The sequence below is a fragment of the Lissotriton helveticus genome, chromosome 11, assembly GCF_964261635.1.
Source record: "Lissotriton helveticus chromosome 11, aLisHel1.1, whole genome shotgun sequence".
NCBI lineage: Eukaryota > Metazoa > Chordata > Amphibia > Caudata > Salamandridae > Lissotriton > Lissotriton helveticus.
In genome coordinates this window covers 75,587,949-75,602,706 of record NC_136072.1, presented here as the reverse complement: position 1 = coordinate 75,602,706, position 14,758 = coordinate 75,587,949, and the positions used below count along the sequence as shown (strand labels likewise).

Sequence of the window (14,758 nt, the reverse complement as noted above, 5' to 3'; positions counted from 1 at the left end):
AGAAATGTTTTATTTTGTTTCTATGTACGCTAAGTTGTGCAGCAAACGTAGAAACAGCAAAACCCCATTCAATGTTTATGTGCATGAAGGTGTTCCTTCCTACACATAAACAATCATTAAAAAATGATGAGTTGCAACTTCTATGTGTGCTGCATTAAGCAGCACACATAGAAGTTAGAAAATGTAATTTAAAGATTGTTTATGTGCAGGAAGGTACACCTTCCTGCACATAAACAATCTTCCGCTGCAACGCAGACACCCTTGCACTATGGTACAAGGGTGCCTGTGTTAGCAATAGGGAGCTAAATTAGCACCAGCACAGAGGGAAATGCAAAGCTGCATCATATTCTCATAAATATGGTGCAGCCCTGCGTTTCAGAAGTGGTTGAGCACAGTGTTAAGACAAGGAGGCTAATGCCATGCTCCGCCACTTCGTTGTAAATATGCCCACAACTGTGAAAGAATCGAGCCAGAAAACACTCAAAAATCATTTCCTTTGTGGACACAAAAAGCAACTGAAAGTCTAAGTCAGAAGATTCTTGGTGAACAGACTCCTTGAAATTATATGTTGGTAGTAATTAGCTACCCAACATAGTGCTTCATTTAAAGGCTAGCCTAGCAGAATCCATGCAATAAACTGGTGAATCTCCTGCAATGTCAAATGCGGTGTTCTCCTTTCCCATTTTGCCAGGAGAACCCTCAGGTTTCTTCCAGCAGAGCCTCAACATCTGCCACTGCCATTGGAGACCCTTGACCTGGCGGCCCATCTGCCCCATGGCCACCAAGTCACAGGAATAGTAGCCCAATCCTATTTAACTCCTTTTGTGCCATGGAATTTGCTTCAGAATAAATGTAACATCAATACTTAGCGGGCCAAAGACTAATAAAGCCAGCTCGGTGTAGAGAGTCCCGCCAGGAAGGTGGGAATCACTACAAATGTTGGGCGGTCCTCTGGTATGAGGGTAGAGGGCATGGCATCTCCTGACCCTGCAGGCGGGTAACCAATAGGTGTTAAATGACCCCCTCAATCTGTTCTGTTCTTCACTGGTCAAAATACCACAATGTGTATTGGGTCTTTTTGAATATTTGCTTTGAAAACTCAACACCTTAACATCAGTTGACTATACATTTTTTTTGGGAGGGGGGCAAAATGAGTAAAACATATGCAGAATGAACCCCTTTCCTGCTGAGGCTGTTTGACCCCAATGTTGAGCACCTTTTTTGTTATTTGGGGTAATTCCCACTTACATCTCCATTACTTATTTCCATATAAGGTAACCATGCCAAATTTGTATCCTCTTTTTTCAATTATCTTGGGACTCTAAAGGTGCCCAGATTTTGTAGATGCCTCTGGAATGGACCAAGAAAACAGTCAAAGTATAGGCGAAGGCTTGAGAGAGTGAGAGAGAGTGAGGAAGAGAAAGAGAAAGAGAAAGAAGCTGAGCTGTTTTTGCCTCAGGTTTGGTATTTTTGTAAGAGGTAGGCCATGTATAATATTTTTTGTGGTTTCACTCTACTTTCAGTTTGTGATAGAAACAGGTGTCAAACCATGGATGAAACCCATCTGGGATGTCAGAATGCTATACATTTCTGAAAAGTAGACGTTGAATTCACCAATTGGCTATTTGTGTAGATTATTCATGGTTTTACCAAGAGACAAACTACTGAAATAAAACAATGTTGAAGATGAGCAGGAAAAAAACAGTCATTTGTGACAATGTGTTCAACTTTAAATTCTTGTCACAATGGCTGATTTTAAAAAGCAATATACCATTACATCACCTAGACACTTCTGGTTGTGGTGATATCTAGGTTTTGTATGTTCTTCAAGACCCTCAGGTTGCCATAGCCATATACTGACTTGCATCTTACAATGGTTTTGCATTTGTACCGAGTATACAGCTAGTCATATGGAAAAATACAAAGCGTAAAAATGTGTATTATTTCTGAAGTGTACACCAGCATCCTAGCATATAATTCATAAGGCATTTTTCAAAATGTGTATTATGTTGTGTGTGTTTGTATAGCGCACAACTCACCTTGTTTGGTTTCTGGTGCTGTAGCAGGAGCTGTGTGAACCGAGCCAGAGAAGGCCATGGCTGAAGAGCCAGCTCTTCAGTTTCTTGCAGAATTTAACATCTGAGAAGGAGACTCTGATGTGCAGGAGCAGGTAATTCTAGACTTTAGAAGCGAGGGAGAAGAAGGCACAACTGCTAGATCCAGTTCTGCGGTTGTGGGTTCTGTGTGCAAGTACGATTCGCGCTGAGTGAATGTGTCTGGTAGGTCTGTGGAAGTGCATGCACGTGATGAGGTATCTGGGGCCAAAATTGGTTAAGGCAGAATTGTGCAGAATTTGAGGAGTGTTTTTTTGTGGATTGAGAACCAGTGGAGCTCTTTGAGGTGCAGGGTGATGTGAGTGTGGGGTGGGAGGTTGGGGTGAGCATAACCATAGACATATGTATGGTCTGGGGTCTTCTGGTCAGTTAAGCTTTGATTCTAGCTTAAAGTGAGTTGCTGTTGTCCAGTTTGCTAGTTAAGATGGGGGCTTGCTCTCCTTTTGAATTACTACTATTACAGCTGTTCTATGATCAGGAGGAAGGGCACCATCCCTCTAGCTCTAAGACAGCATGCCGAGGAGATGTTCTGCCGTTTTGCCCAACATACATTTGTATATCTCTACAGGTAAGGCATTGGTTCCCACTGCTTTATCCGATTGTAGGGTGTGGGACGCCACAGCTATCTCCTCTACTGTTAACTCCATCTTTGTCTGTCTTCTGCTGTAGAGTTATGTCGCACAGGAATTCACTGCAATCTTTCTCTGTCATTGTGGAGGAAGGCCTCGTACTAGGTGGCAAACACCTCCACCACCTCTCTCCCTGGATCATGTCTATGGCTTGTCTCATCTACTATCCAAGGGGCCCACTTGCCACTCATCTTTCTCTTGCATGACCAGGCTAGTAATTTAGTCACCTTGTGCCCTGCATCGTATGGTCTGTGCTGAGTAGCTAGGGCCTGCACTCTGGCCCTATATTCCTGCAACTCACGTTAAGTCTTTTTGGTGCAGCATCAGTCTGGGTCTCATTTAATCCAGTCTCATGCTGTTGTCTCCCATCTGGGATTTGAGACTCACTAATTCCTGCTCCAGGGTATGAACATGAAGTTGCTTCTATAGACTCATTGTCCCGAAAGTGCCAATGGTTAATAGTGGTAGTAGGACATAGTCCTTTCCAGGGCTTTAAAGCCTTGCGTTCAATGGAGAATGTTCGGAGATACCCTAAGTCATGTGTGTTGCTCCTATACATTCCCCCAAGCCCTGCTGTTGCGGAATGGGATAGTTCAGTCTGGAGAAACCTTGGTGTGCCGCTGACATAAGAGTGTATCATCTAGTGGTGGGATGCTGGTGTCTCCATATGTCACCCAAACCCATGGCCCTAAGACAGCCCCCAATTGTCCCACCCTCCTCCCGGATGGTTCTCCCCCTGCCACATCCAGCTCTATGGAGAGGACATCATTCATGTCTCCCCCCAGTATCAGACGACCTTCCAGAAGATCAAGACGTAATGGACCCAGAATCTCTAGAGTCTCTAATGTGGCGATCTGTAACCCTGGTGGGGCATAGACTGAACAGACATTAAGGTTCCTCCCCTCCCCTCTGCGATTCACTGCAACAAACCATCCAGAGGGGCTGGTCCACATCTTCCCCTGTATGAAGAGGATTGCCTGTCTACAAAGCACTCCTACTTCTCTAGAACCAGTCTAGTACTCTGTCTGTGCTATCAAAGTGTAACCAAATCAGTCCACTTTCCTCGTAAATGTGTTTCTTGTAGGAAGACAATATCCGGGGCATGTCTTTTACGTTCCAGGATCACACTTTCAGTGGGGTCATCACTGTATTGTGCCAGTCATCCGGAAGACAGTCCCCAAATCAGCCCTTTCACCACGCACCTATAGTCCTGCCTATCTAAAGTACCCTCTTCGCACTTGGATCGTAGGTTGTTCCACTTGTCCCCCCTCTGAGCACTTGTTTCTGAATATGAAATGACTTCATCAACATGTCGCCCTATAACCTTCATTCAACAACTATAAGAGGGGATGTCCCGTCCACCTCAGTGTGAATATGAGCAAAGAAGAAGGGAGAAAAGAGACAAGAAAAAGAAAAAGAAAAATGTTCGCGAAGTAGCGCTACGCGTAGCTACGCGAAGTGCACTTTGCACTACGCGAGCTACTCGTAGCAATTCGTGAACTGCGTAGTGCGCTGTTCGCGATGATTGCACAGTGCTGGATGCTTGTCCACACTGCGCAATCATTGAAAACGGCATGTTGCACAGTGCGAGCAGTCTTTTACTGCCGCTCGAGTAGATTTTTACTTGAGGGGCAGCTTTCTCAACGCGGACTGGTAGATTCTTATCGCGAACGGTCGCGAGCATACGCCACCACTCGCAATGAGAAACCTGACCTCCCCGCGTTGAGAATCTCACCGGGAGGTCTATTTTCCACGCTCTCGATCGGCAACTTGATGTTGCAGATCCTTGTTGGGACATTACTCATGTTGTTCCACTATTCTTCACCTCTGGTCTCAGTCCCAGTCCCATTTCTTTTAACATTCTGTTGGCACTGTTTCTTAGTGCGTACAGGTCCCACTAGTGCCTTGCTCAGTCTCTGGGGCCCCTTCCTCTGCCCAGTGTACCGGCTGACCCGCAGGCTTCCCGTGGCCTAGTCGCCCCTGGCCACTCCCCCAGCCCCTGTTCCCACCCAGGTGTGTCGATCTCCTACTCTCCAGCCATGCATCCTCCAGGGGAGCAAAGTGCCACATCTTGCCCTCTGCAACCACTCCCAACTTTGTGGGGAAAAGCATCATATATTTGAGTCCACATTCCCTGAACTCCCTCTTCACTGCCTTGAAGCTCTGTCTTTGGCGTTGCACTTGTAACGTGAAGTCCTAATCTGGATGTTCTCAAATAGTAAGTCCCCTTTTGCGCTGGCTGTTTGGAGCAACGCTTCACGGTCTTGATAGTTGAAGACCTTTGCAATAATTGGGTGTTGGAGGGCTCCCGGTCATGGTGGGGGAACCGGGGTGTGATGTGCACGTTCAATCGAGAAGAATTTTGAAAGTCTCTTGGGCCACAGGCTGATAAATATAAAGTCTTCCATGAAGAAGTCCACGCTGTGGCCCTCTGCCCCCTCTGGGACCCCCACCACCCTAATGCTATCCTTCCTGATCCTCCAACATGGTCTTCATGGCCGTGGCCTGTTCGTCAGCATCTGGACTTGTGATTCCAGCATTTTCGTTGTGAACTGAAGGTCGCTATTTGTGTCTCAGCTGTCGTGACTTTTTCGGATAGTTTGTGGAAGTCTGCTCTTATCAGGTTGACTTTGATGGTCACCGCATCTATTTTGGGCTCCAGTGTACCTTTCATGTCCTGAATTGCCACCATAATCGCTCCCAGTGAGGGCTCCTCCGCTGCTCCTCCCTCCGGCACAGAGGGAGGCCTTGTGACCACGTAGTTATCCATCTTATTCATCTGGCGTGCCCAAAGGCTCTTCGGCTCCACCATCTTGTTGTCCGGTGTCTCCTGAGGCGTCTCCAGCTCCCACAACAATTAGTGGAGGATAGACTTGCTTACTTCTGTGCCGTGGGGGCTATCAGATGAACCTTCTGAGATGTCATCAGTGATGTCACTGACCATGTCATGAATGATGTAATATGTGACATCATCAGCAGTGGATTGCTTGTGCGCGAAATATAGTTAGTACAACTAACTATATAGGAGCAATTTCAATGGTTTTGTATGAGCGAAATGTCCAGCTAACTATAACACCCCTAAAACTCATAGTTTTTTGAGTGAATTTTAAAGGTTTTTTAAATGCTAATTCCTAACTATATAAGGCCTGAAACCTATGGTTTTTTCCAGTGAATTTCAAAGGTTTTTTAAATGCTAATTCCTAACTATATAAGGCCTGAAACCTATGGTTTTTTCAGTGAATTTGCAAGGTTTTTTAAATGCTAATTCCTAACTATATAAGGCCTGAAACCTATGTTTTTTTCAGTGAATTTCAAAGGTTTTTTTAATGCTAATTCCTAACTATATAAGACCTGAAAGCCCACCAGGAATCTCCAGTATGCGCCAGGGGACTGCATTGCAGAGAGGTGTAATGAAGCCACGCCCCTTTTTACACCTCTCTGCAACGCAGCCCCTGTCATGTTTGAAGAGGGTGAACTAATTCCCCTTGCATACTGGGGGCCCCTGGGGGCCAACTAGCCCACCTTGAACCTCCAGTATGCGCCAGGGGGCTGCATTGCAGAGGTGTAATGAGGCTATGTCCCTTGTTACACCTCTCTGCAACGCAGCCCCCTGGCGCGTTTGCAGAGGGGGAACTAATTCCCCTTGCATACTGGGGGTCCCTGGGGGCCAACTAGCCCACCAGGAGCCTCCAGTATGCGCCAGGGGGCTGCATTGCAGAGAGGTGTCATGAGGCCACACCCTTTTTTACACCTCTCTGCAACGCAGCCCCCGTGCATGTTTGAAGAGGGGGAACTAATTCCCCTTGCATACTGGGGGTCCCTGGGGGCCAACTAGCCCACCTGGAACCTCCAGTATGCGCCAGGAGGCTGCATTGCACAGAGGTGTAATGAGGCTATGCCTCTTTTTACACCTCTCTGCAACGCAGGCCACTGGCGCATTTGCAGAGGGGGACTAATTCCCCTTGCATACTGGGGGTCCCTGGGTCATATCTGCCCAAACGCCGAAATTGCGAACGATTGAAAATGACTTTTCTTGAGAAACATTTGGATTTGGATTATCATGTCCTATACTTTGGAATTTTTGAAAGACTGACTTTGAGGATGCTATAAATTACTCAAGTCTGCCCGAATTGTGTGGGTAAAATTGATACCTAGTCACTTTGAATAAGAATGTACTTACGTCTCGTCTAACATTTGGAAGAATTATCTAGTTATATGACAACAGGATACCGACATAACTTGAAGGAAATAAGAACGCCCTGAATAAGTTCTGTTGTACAGAACGAAACGCGTCAGCTGGCTGTGGTACATAAACTTAAGGAAAATAAAAGCATTTGAATATACACCAAGATTCAACGCTTCAATAAGGACTCTAAGTGATATGATTTGATTGGACTTATTGTGCAAGTGGTGCTGTGCCAAACTTTGGAATATTCTCCACTACTCTCTACTACTTACTCTCTACTACTCCACCACTCTCTAATACTCACTCTCTACTACTCATTCTCTACTACTCTACTACTCTCTACTACTCTCTCTCTACTACTCACTCCCTACTACTCACTATCTACTACTCTCTACTACTCACTCTCTACTACTCTCTACTACTCACTCTCTACTACTCTCTCTCTACTACTCACTCTTTACTACTCACTATCTACTACTCTCTACTACTCACTTCCTACTTCTCACTCTCTACTAGTCTGTACTACTCACTCTCTACTACTCTCTCTCTACTACTCTCTACTACTCACTCTCTACTACTCTCTCTACTACTCTCTACTACTCACTCTACTACTCACTCTCTACTACTCTCTACTATTCTCTCTCTCTGCTACTCACTCTCTACTACTCTCTACTACTCACTCTTTACTACTCTCTACTACTCACTCTCTACTGCTCTCTACTACTCACTCTACTACTTACTCTCTACTACTCTCTACTACTCACTCTCTACTACTCACTCTCTACTATTCTCTACTACTCACTCTACAATTCACTCTACTACTCTCTACTACTCACTCTCTGCTACTCTCTCTACTGCTCTCTACTACTCTCTACTACTCACTCTCTACTCTATTACTCACTCTCTTCTCTCTACCTCTCTACCTCTCTCTACTTCTTTCTCTACTAGTCTCTACCTCTCTACCTCTACCTCTCTACCTCTACACCTCTACCTCTACACCTCTACCTCTCTACCTCTCTCTACACACACACATATACACTTATATATATATATGCATATATATGCATATGCATTTATGTATGTGTATATATATATATATATATATATACATACATATATAAACATATATAATCTGCATATCTATATAAATACAAATATAAATGCATGCATAAATATACATATATGCATACATATGCATGTTATTTACATGAAAGTTTTAAAAATACTAATAAAAGCAAAGCTAAAAAGCCACCTCATTACAAACAGAATGGCTTTAACTTAAACGAGGGCGAGGTCAATTGCATTTTCAATGCTTGTTTACTTTGGTTCCATCAAGAAGGCATAAATTCTGAATGTTAGCACTCTAGTTGCTCATTAGATCACTGTAGTACGGCTACTGCTCACCAGGGAAGTCTGCTGCTAATCATACTTTCTATTTCTATGGCAAAATGAACCCCCTCATTTAGTTCCTCTTTAAATTAAATGTTTTCAGACGTACCACTTCATTCCAATCAAGATGGCTTCTGGTGTGCCATACTTTTGTCATAAGTAAGACTGTTAGCGCTCTAGCTTTGGGCTCTTTTGTCTCTGGTGGCCATCTTGGGAGACTGCATGTCAGAATTTTTTAATGAAATAGAAGAGGATTTGGGAAGTCACTCAACATGTGCCCTCATTTTTCTTTCTGCAGCACTAATCATAATTTCTATGGCAAAATATACCCCCTCATTTTGTTCCTTTTTAAATTAAATGTTTGAAGAGTTAGCACTTTATTCCAATCAAGATGGCTTCAGGTGTGCCATATGTAATGACCTGTCTTCCTGGGTGTGCTGGTTCCATGTTGGAACCTAGAGCTTGGAACCATGTCACACCAATGTTCCCTGTCTTGTAAATTCCATATGTGTCAGTTGCCAGCTGACTGTTGGTTGGGGCTGAATAAATATTACTTGATGAACACATCCTGTGGAAATCCTACTTTATTACACCATACCTTTGTAATAAGTAGGACTGTTAGTGCTCTAGTTGTACTTTAGAACACTCTAGGAGGCTGCAGTAGAACACAAAGGAATCAACTGACAGTCTCTGTCCTTGTTGGATGTACATGTTTTACTGAGAATGTCAGACTTCATTCTCACATGACTGAGAAAGATAATGTGAATTTACAGAAAATATGCTTTCAGTTTAGCTTATAGATCCCCTTCCAAACCACTGTGGGAAAAGCGTGAGATAATAGTTTTCTTTCAAACATGATTCATGATATCCCAGCAGAAGGCATTTTCACATGGTAAAATCACCTTAGAACACACCACAATTCCTAAAATGAGTATGGTACCATCAACAAATGATTTATAATGTAACTAAAGTCCTAAAACCCTCTATTAACTACAATGCTTTTTAATGAGGTGCTATTATGTATATTGGTCCCAAGATGGCCGCCAACACTTCTTGGATGAAGTGCTGACAGCCAATCAGATCTCACGATGAGATGTGTGGTTAGGCTCCGCCCAGATACATATGTGTTTTTGAAGTTAATTTTCATAAAAACCACTGGAGCAATTTTCACCAAATATAGCAAAGGCACTTCCGCGTACCAGTCCCTACAATTTTGCCAAGTTTGGTGTAATTCCGTTCAGCGGTTTGGGCTGTAGCCTTGTCAGAACGTCCTATGGAAATGAACATGGGGAAAACACGTTTTAGGACCCCCCTTTTTTCTCAGCCCCCACTTCACGAATCTCCCCAAAACTTTCAGGGAAGGAGCGCAGCGGAGCTGGCCAAAATTTTGGAAAATTACATGCAAATTCCTCAACCGGCACCAAAGTTATTCCCAATAGAATGTTGCGGATTACCTATGGTAGCTAGGTCCTAACTATATATACCTACTGGCTATCGCCAGTAGGTAATATATATATATATATATATATATATATATATATATATATATATATATGTCAGCTCCAATTTCCCAAAATACCCAGCCGGGTTCGTAGAAATAACGGCACTCACACAGGCAGCGGCAATCTTTTAGCAGGGCGGTTTATTTAAAAGGCAAACAAACGCGTTTCGGGACTAGAAATCCCTTCGTCAGTGTTATCGTTTGGGCGCCAAACTTTTTTCCTTTTTAAACACTGTTCATGCCTACTGTTGACATAAACAAAGGACTAATGCATTGCGTCTATAGGGCGCGCCATCTTTAAACGCCTTACATTTCACACATTTCGTCTTAATGGCTACATATAAAGCAGTACTTCTTTTGTGTATAAAAAACGTTATGAGTGTATTTTACACTTAAAACATATCGCCGTGTATCGGCAAATTTCAAATCACATTTCGAATCCTTTCATTCCCAAAGGTGGCCAAATGTCTGAGAAACCACGCATTACTAAGAATGCACAATTAAAGCCAAACATCGCTATATTTATAAACAACGCTATTTTAAGCAAATCTTGCCGTGGATCGGCATTTGCAACCTAAAATCAGGTTGCATAATTCTCAGGACACCGGCCATGGGATCAACACAACAGCATAACTCATTAAGACGACAAAAATTCTTTCACTATATATACATTTTCAAAAATATATAACCCTGATATATACTTCAAAGCATTCCAAAAGCCTTCCAGACCAATATCGTATGATTTAGACACATTCCTAACAATATTTAGCCCAAGTGAGAGGCAAGTTCCTCCCCCATATTCAATCCCTTCGGAGCCTTGGTCTCAAGGTCGATGATAAATCTAGACTCTAATCGTCTCAAGACCTGCAACCGGTTACCTCCTCTTGGGGTCTCAGCTGCTTGATCTAGGCAGAAGTATCTTAGTAGAGTCCTATCACTTTTGTGCTTTATGGCAAAATGCCTTGCTACCGGGTAGCTGAAATCCTTGTTGGCTATAGCCCGCATGTGTTCGAGTATCCGAAGTTTGACGGGATTGATGGTACTGCCCACATACCTCAATGAACACGGGCAGATCAGGCAGTAAACTGCGTGGTCTGTGTGACAAGACATAAACTTAGTGATTTTTCTAGCTTGACTACCAGGCACCTCATATGCTAGCGTTCTCTTGCTTGCTGAGCAGGCTTTACATTTCCCGCACGGGAAAAACCCCTTGGCCTCTTTTAGGGTACCCAGTTGTTTCCTTTCAATTGGTAGATAGCTGTGGACTAACTCATCTCGCAGAGACCTTGCCCTCCTAAAAGTGATAGCTGGCACAGCTGGAATATCAGAGCCCACAATTGGATCTGATTTCAATATGTGCCAATGTTTGGACAAGATTGTTCTCAATCTAAAAGAGTTTGCAGCGTATGGTGTAATCATTCTGAACTGTGTCTTTTCAGATTGAGTCAATGCCTTCTTTTTAAACAGTTGGCTGCGAGGAATTTTTCTTACTTTCTTTAAGGTTTCATATAGCTTGTTAGTATTGTAGCCTCTGTTTTGGAACCTAGTTATACTGTCACTTGCTGCTCTTTCAAAATCTGCATCATGGGTGCAATTGCGTTTTAAACGTAACATTTCCCCATAGGGGATGTTGGAGATTAGTTTGCGGGAATGACTACTTGAAGCGTGTAAAACGCTGTTCCCTGCGGTTGGCTTACGATAGAGCTGGGTACTTATTTTTCCATTCCTCACACTTACTTCTAAGTCAAGGTAATTGACCCTTTCTCTGCTAATATCCCCAGTAAATACCAGATTGCACTCATTGTTATTGAGCACTGCAATGTACTCTACAGCCTCCTCCATAGACCCATTCCATACCAGGAGCAGGTCATCAATATACCTGCTCCATGCCACTATCTTATCGTTCCATACGGCATTATTGGGGGACCAGGCTACCTGCTCCTCCCACCAGCCCACGAATAAATTCGCGTAGCTGGGGGCGAAGCAGGAACCCATCGCCGTACCGGAACGCTGTTGGTATATAGTCTCCTGAAAAAGAAAGATGTTATTGTAGAGACAAAATTTTATAAGTTCTAACAGCATCTTGTTGTGCAATGCAAATTTTAGTTCTCTTCGATTCAGGAAAAACTCGACAGCTTTCATGCCTTGTTCGTGGTCTATACAAGTGTAGAGGCTTGTTATGTCAAGTGTGATCAATATGTAACTCGGTTGCCAAATAATAGACTCCATCTTTTCAATAAAATCTGTAGAGTCTCTTACATATGATTTCAAAGATAAAACAAAACCAAAAAGAAAGTGATCCCAAAATTTTGAAAGGTTCTCAGTTAAACCTCCAATGGAGGAGATAATGGGTCTCCCAGGGGGGTTGTTGATACTCTTATGGACCTTGGGCAGGTGGTAAAAACAAGGTAGGATTGGATTCATGGTCTTGAGAAAGAGATATTCGTCCAAGTCGATCATTTGTCGATCGTGCCATCTCTTGAGCAAGTTGTACAGTTCCTCAATGCTGGCAAGATAATCCTTTTTTGTGATGATATTATAACAACTTCGATCGTCCAGTTGTCGTTTCGCTTCTGCAACATACTGTAACTTTGACATGATGACTATGTTGCCTCCTTTGTCAGAGGGTTTGCAAATGATCTTAGGGTCCTCCATCAGGCATCTCAGTGCCTGTTGTTGTTTCCTTGTCATGTTATAGTTCTTTTTCTTTTTGTTGGAGTTTGATTCTACCCTCATGGCAGCCAGGTCCCTGGTTACCACTTCTGCAAAGACATCAATCGCATCTGCTGCGGTTTGAGGGACAAATCGTGAGGCAGGTTTGAAGCTGGTCTTCGATGTTTCCTGTTCTGCATTGACATAGTCTAATCGCTGTGTTAGGAATGTGTCTAAATCATACGATATTGGTCTGGAAGGCTTTTGGAATGCTTTGAAGTATATATCAGGGTTATATATTTTTGAAAATGTATATATAGTGAAAGAATTTTTGTCGTCTTAATGAGTTATGCTGTTGTGTTGATCCCATGGCCGGTGTCCTGAGAATTATGCAACCTGATTTTAGGTTGCAAATGCCGATCCACGGCAAGATTTGCTTAAAATAGCGTTGTTTATAAATATAGCGATGTTTGGCTTTAATTGTGCATTCTTAGTAATGCGTGGTTTCTCAGACATTTGGCCACCTTTGGGAATGAAAGGATTCGAAATGTGATTTGAAATTTGCCGATACACGGCGATATGTTTTAAGTGTAAAATACACTCATAACGTTTTTTATACACAAAAGAAGTACTGCTTTATATGTAGCCATTAAGACGAAATGTGTGAAATGTAAGGCGTTTAAAGATGGCGCGCCCTATAGACGCAATGCATTAGTCCTTTGTTTATGTCAACAGTAGGCATGAACAGTGTTTAAAAAGGAAAAAAGTTTGGCGCCCAAACGATAACACTGACGAAGGGATTTCTAGTCCCGAAACGCGTTTGTTTGCCTTTTAAATAAACCGCCCTGCTAAAAGATTGCCGCTGCCTGTGTGAGTGCCGTTATTTCTACGAACCCGGCTGGGTATTTTGGGAAATTGGAGCTGACATATGGGACGCGAGCACCATCGCGCCACGCGGCACCCGCCCTGTGAGTGACTCACGTTATGGTGTGTTGGAGCTTTCATATATATATATATATATATATATATATATATATTCCATATGCAAGAACCCAAAACTTGGAGGCTCACTCTCTTCGTGTTACAACAACTTTATTCTGCAAGGCGGCAGGGAACAGAGGTACGGTAAGTACAGCAGGAACTTCAGCCATAAATTCCCAACGCGTTTCGGGCTTCTTGCAGCCCTTGGTCTCGGGATGGCAATGAGGAGAGGCAGGTGGCTAGGTTTCTCATTCAATATATAGTTCCGCCCAGTGGGCGTGTGCGCTTGTTGCACTGTGGTTAATGAAGTCTGATGCGAGTCTATTATCCTATAGTAGAAGCCACCACCAATCTCCTAAACACGATTTCTCAGCCACAGTGGGTTGCTGCATTCACACGCAGCTGCTGTTATGCCAATGAGTTACCTCGCAGAACAACACAATGATCCTTTTGCTCCGCGCTCGTGGCGATGCTGGACCCGCTCATCTGCAGGGAGGAGCTCTCCGTGACCTGAGAAGGCCGCCATATAATCCATATGCAAGAACCCGAAACTTAGAGGCCCACTCTCTTCGTGTTACAACAACTTTATTCTGCAAGGCGGCAGGGAACAGAGGTACGGTAAGTACAGCAGGAACTTCAGCCATAAATTCCCAACGCGTTTCGGGCTTCTTCCAGCCCTTGGTCTCGGGATGGCAATGAGGAGAGGCAGCTGGCTAGGTTTCTCATTCAATATATAGTTCCGCCCAGTGGGCGTGTGAACTTGTTGCACTGTGGTTAATGAAGTCTGATTTGAGTCTTTTATCCTATAGTAGAAGCCACCAGCAACCTCCTAAACACGATTTCTCAGCCACAGTGGGTTGCTGCATTCACACGCAGCTGCTGTTATGCCAATGAGTTACCTCGCAGAACAACACGATGATCCTTTTGCTCCGCGCTCGTGGCGATGCTGGACCCGCTCGTCTGCGGGGATGGGCTCACCGCGAACTGGGAAGGCCGCAATATAATCCATACGCAAGAACTCGAAACTTTCTTCGTGTTACAACAACTTTAGTATAGTGTCAATATTATAATATACAAAGTCACACTATATGAGCTCAAAGGAGCGAGAAAAGGAACAGTGTTTTCTCTATTCTGTCTGTTTCTGAATACAAGCTGATGACGTTACATATAAATGGCAAACACAGTCAATAACACTTTTTTCTAAATACAGCTCTTTAAGTAATTACAAATAGCTACGTATTATAAATATCCACTATGCCATAATCAAACAACTTACAACTCTGTAATATGTTTTGTTGTCGCAAAA

The 14,758-nt window shown here is 43.5% G+C and overlaps 1 protein-coding gene across 7 annotated transcripts in view; it reads right to left on the bottom strand.

The window, feature by feature from the left end:
* The window catches only part of LOC144792877 (dehydrogenase/reductase SDR family member 4-like), a 181,279-nt gene that overhangs the window by 43,304 nt on the left and 123,217 nt on the right, over positions 1-14,758 (bottom strand). The gene's annotated exons all lie outside the window — the stretch shown is intronic.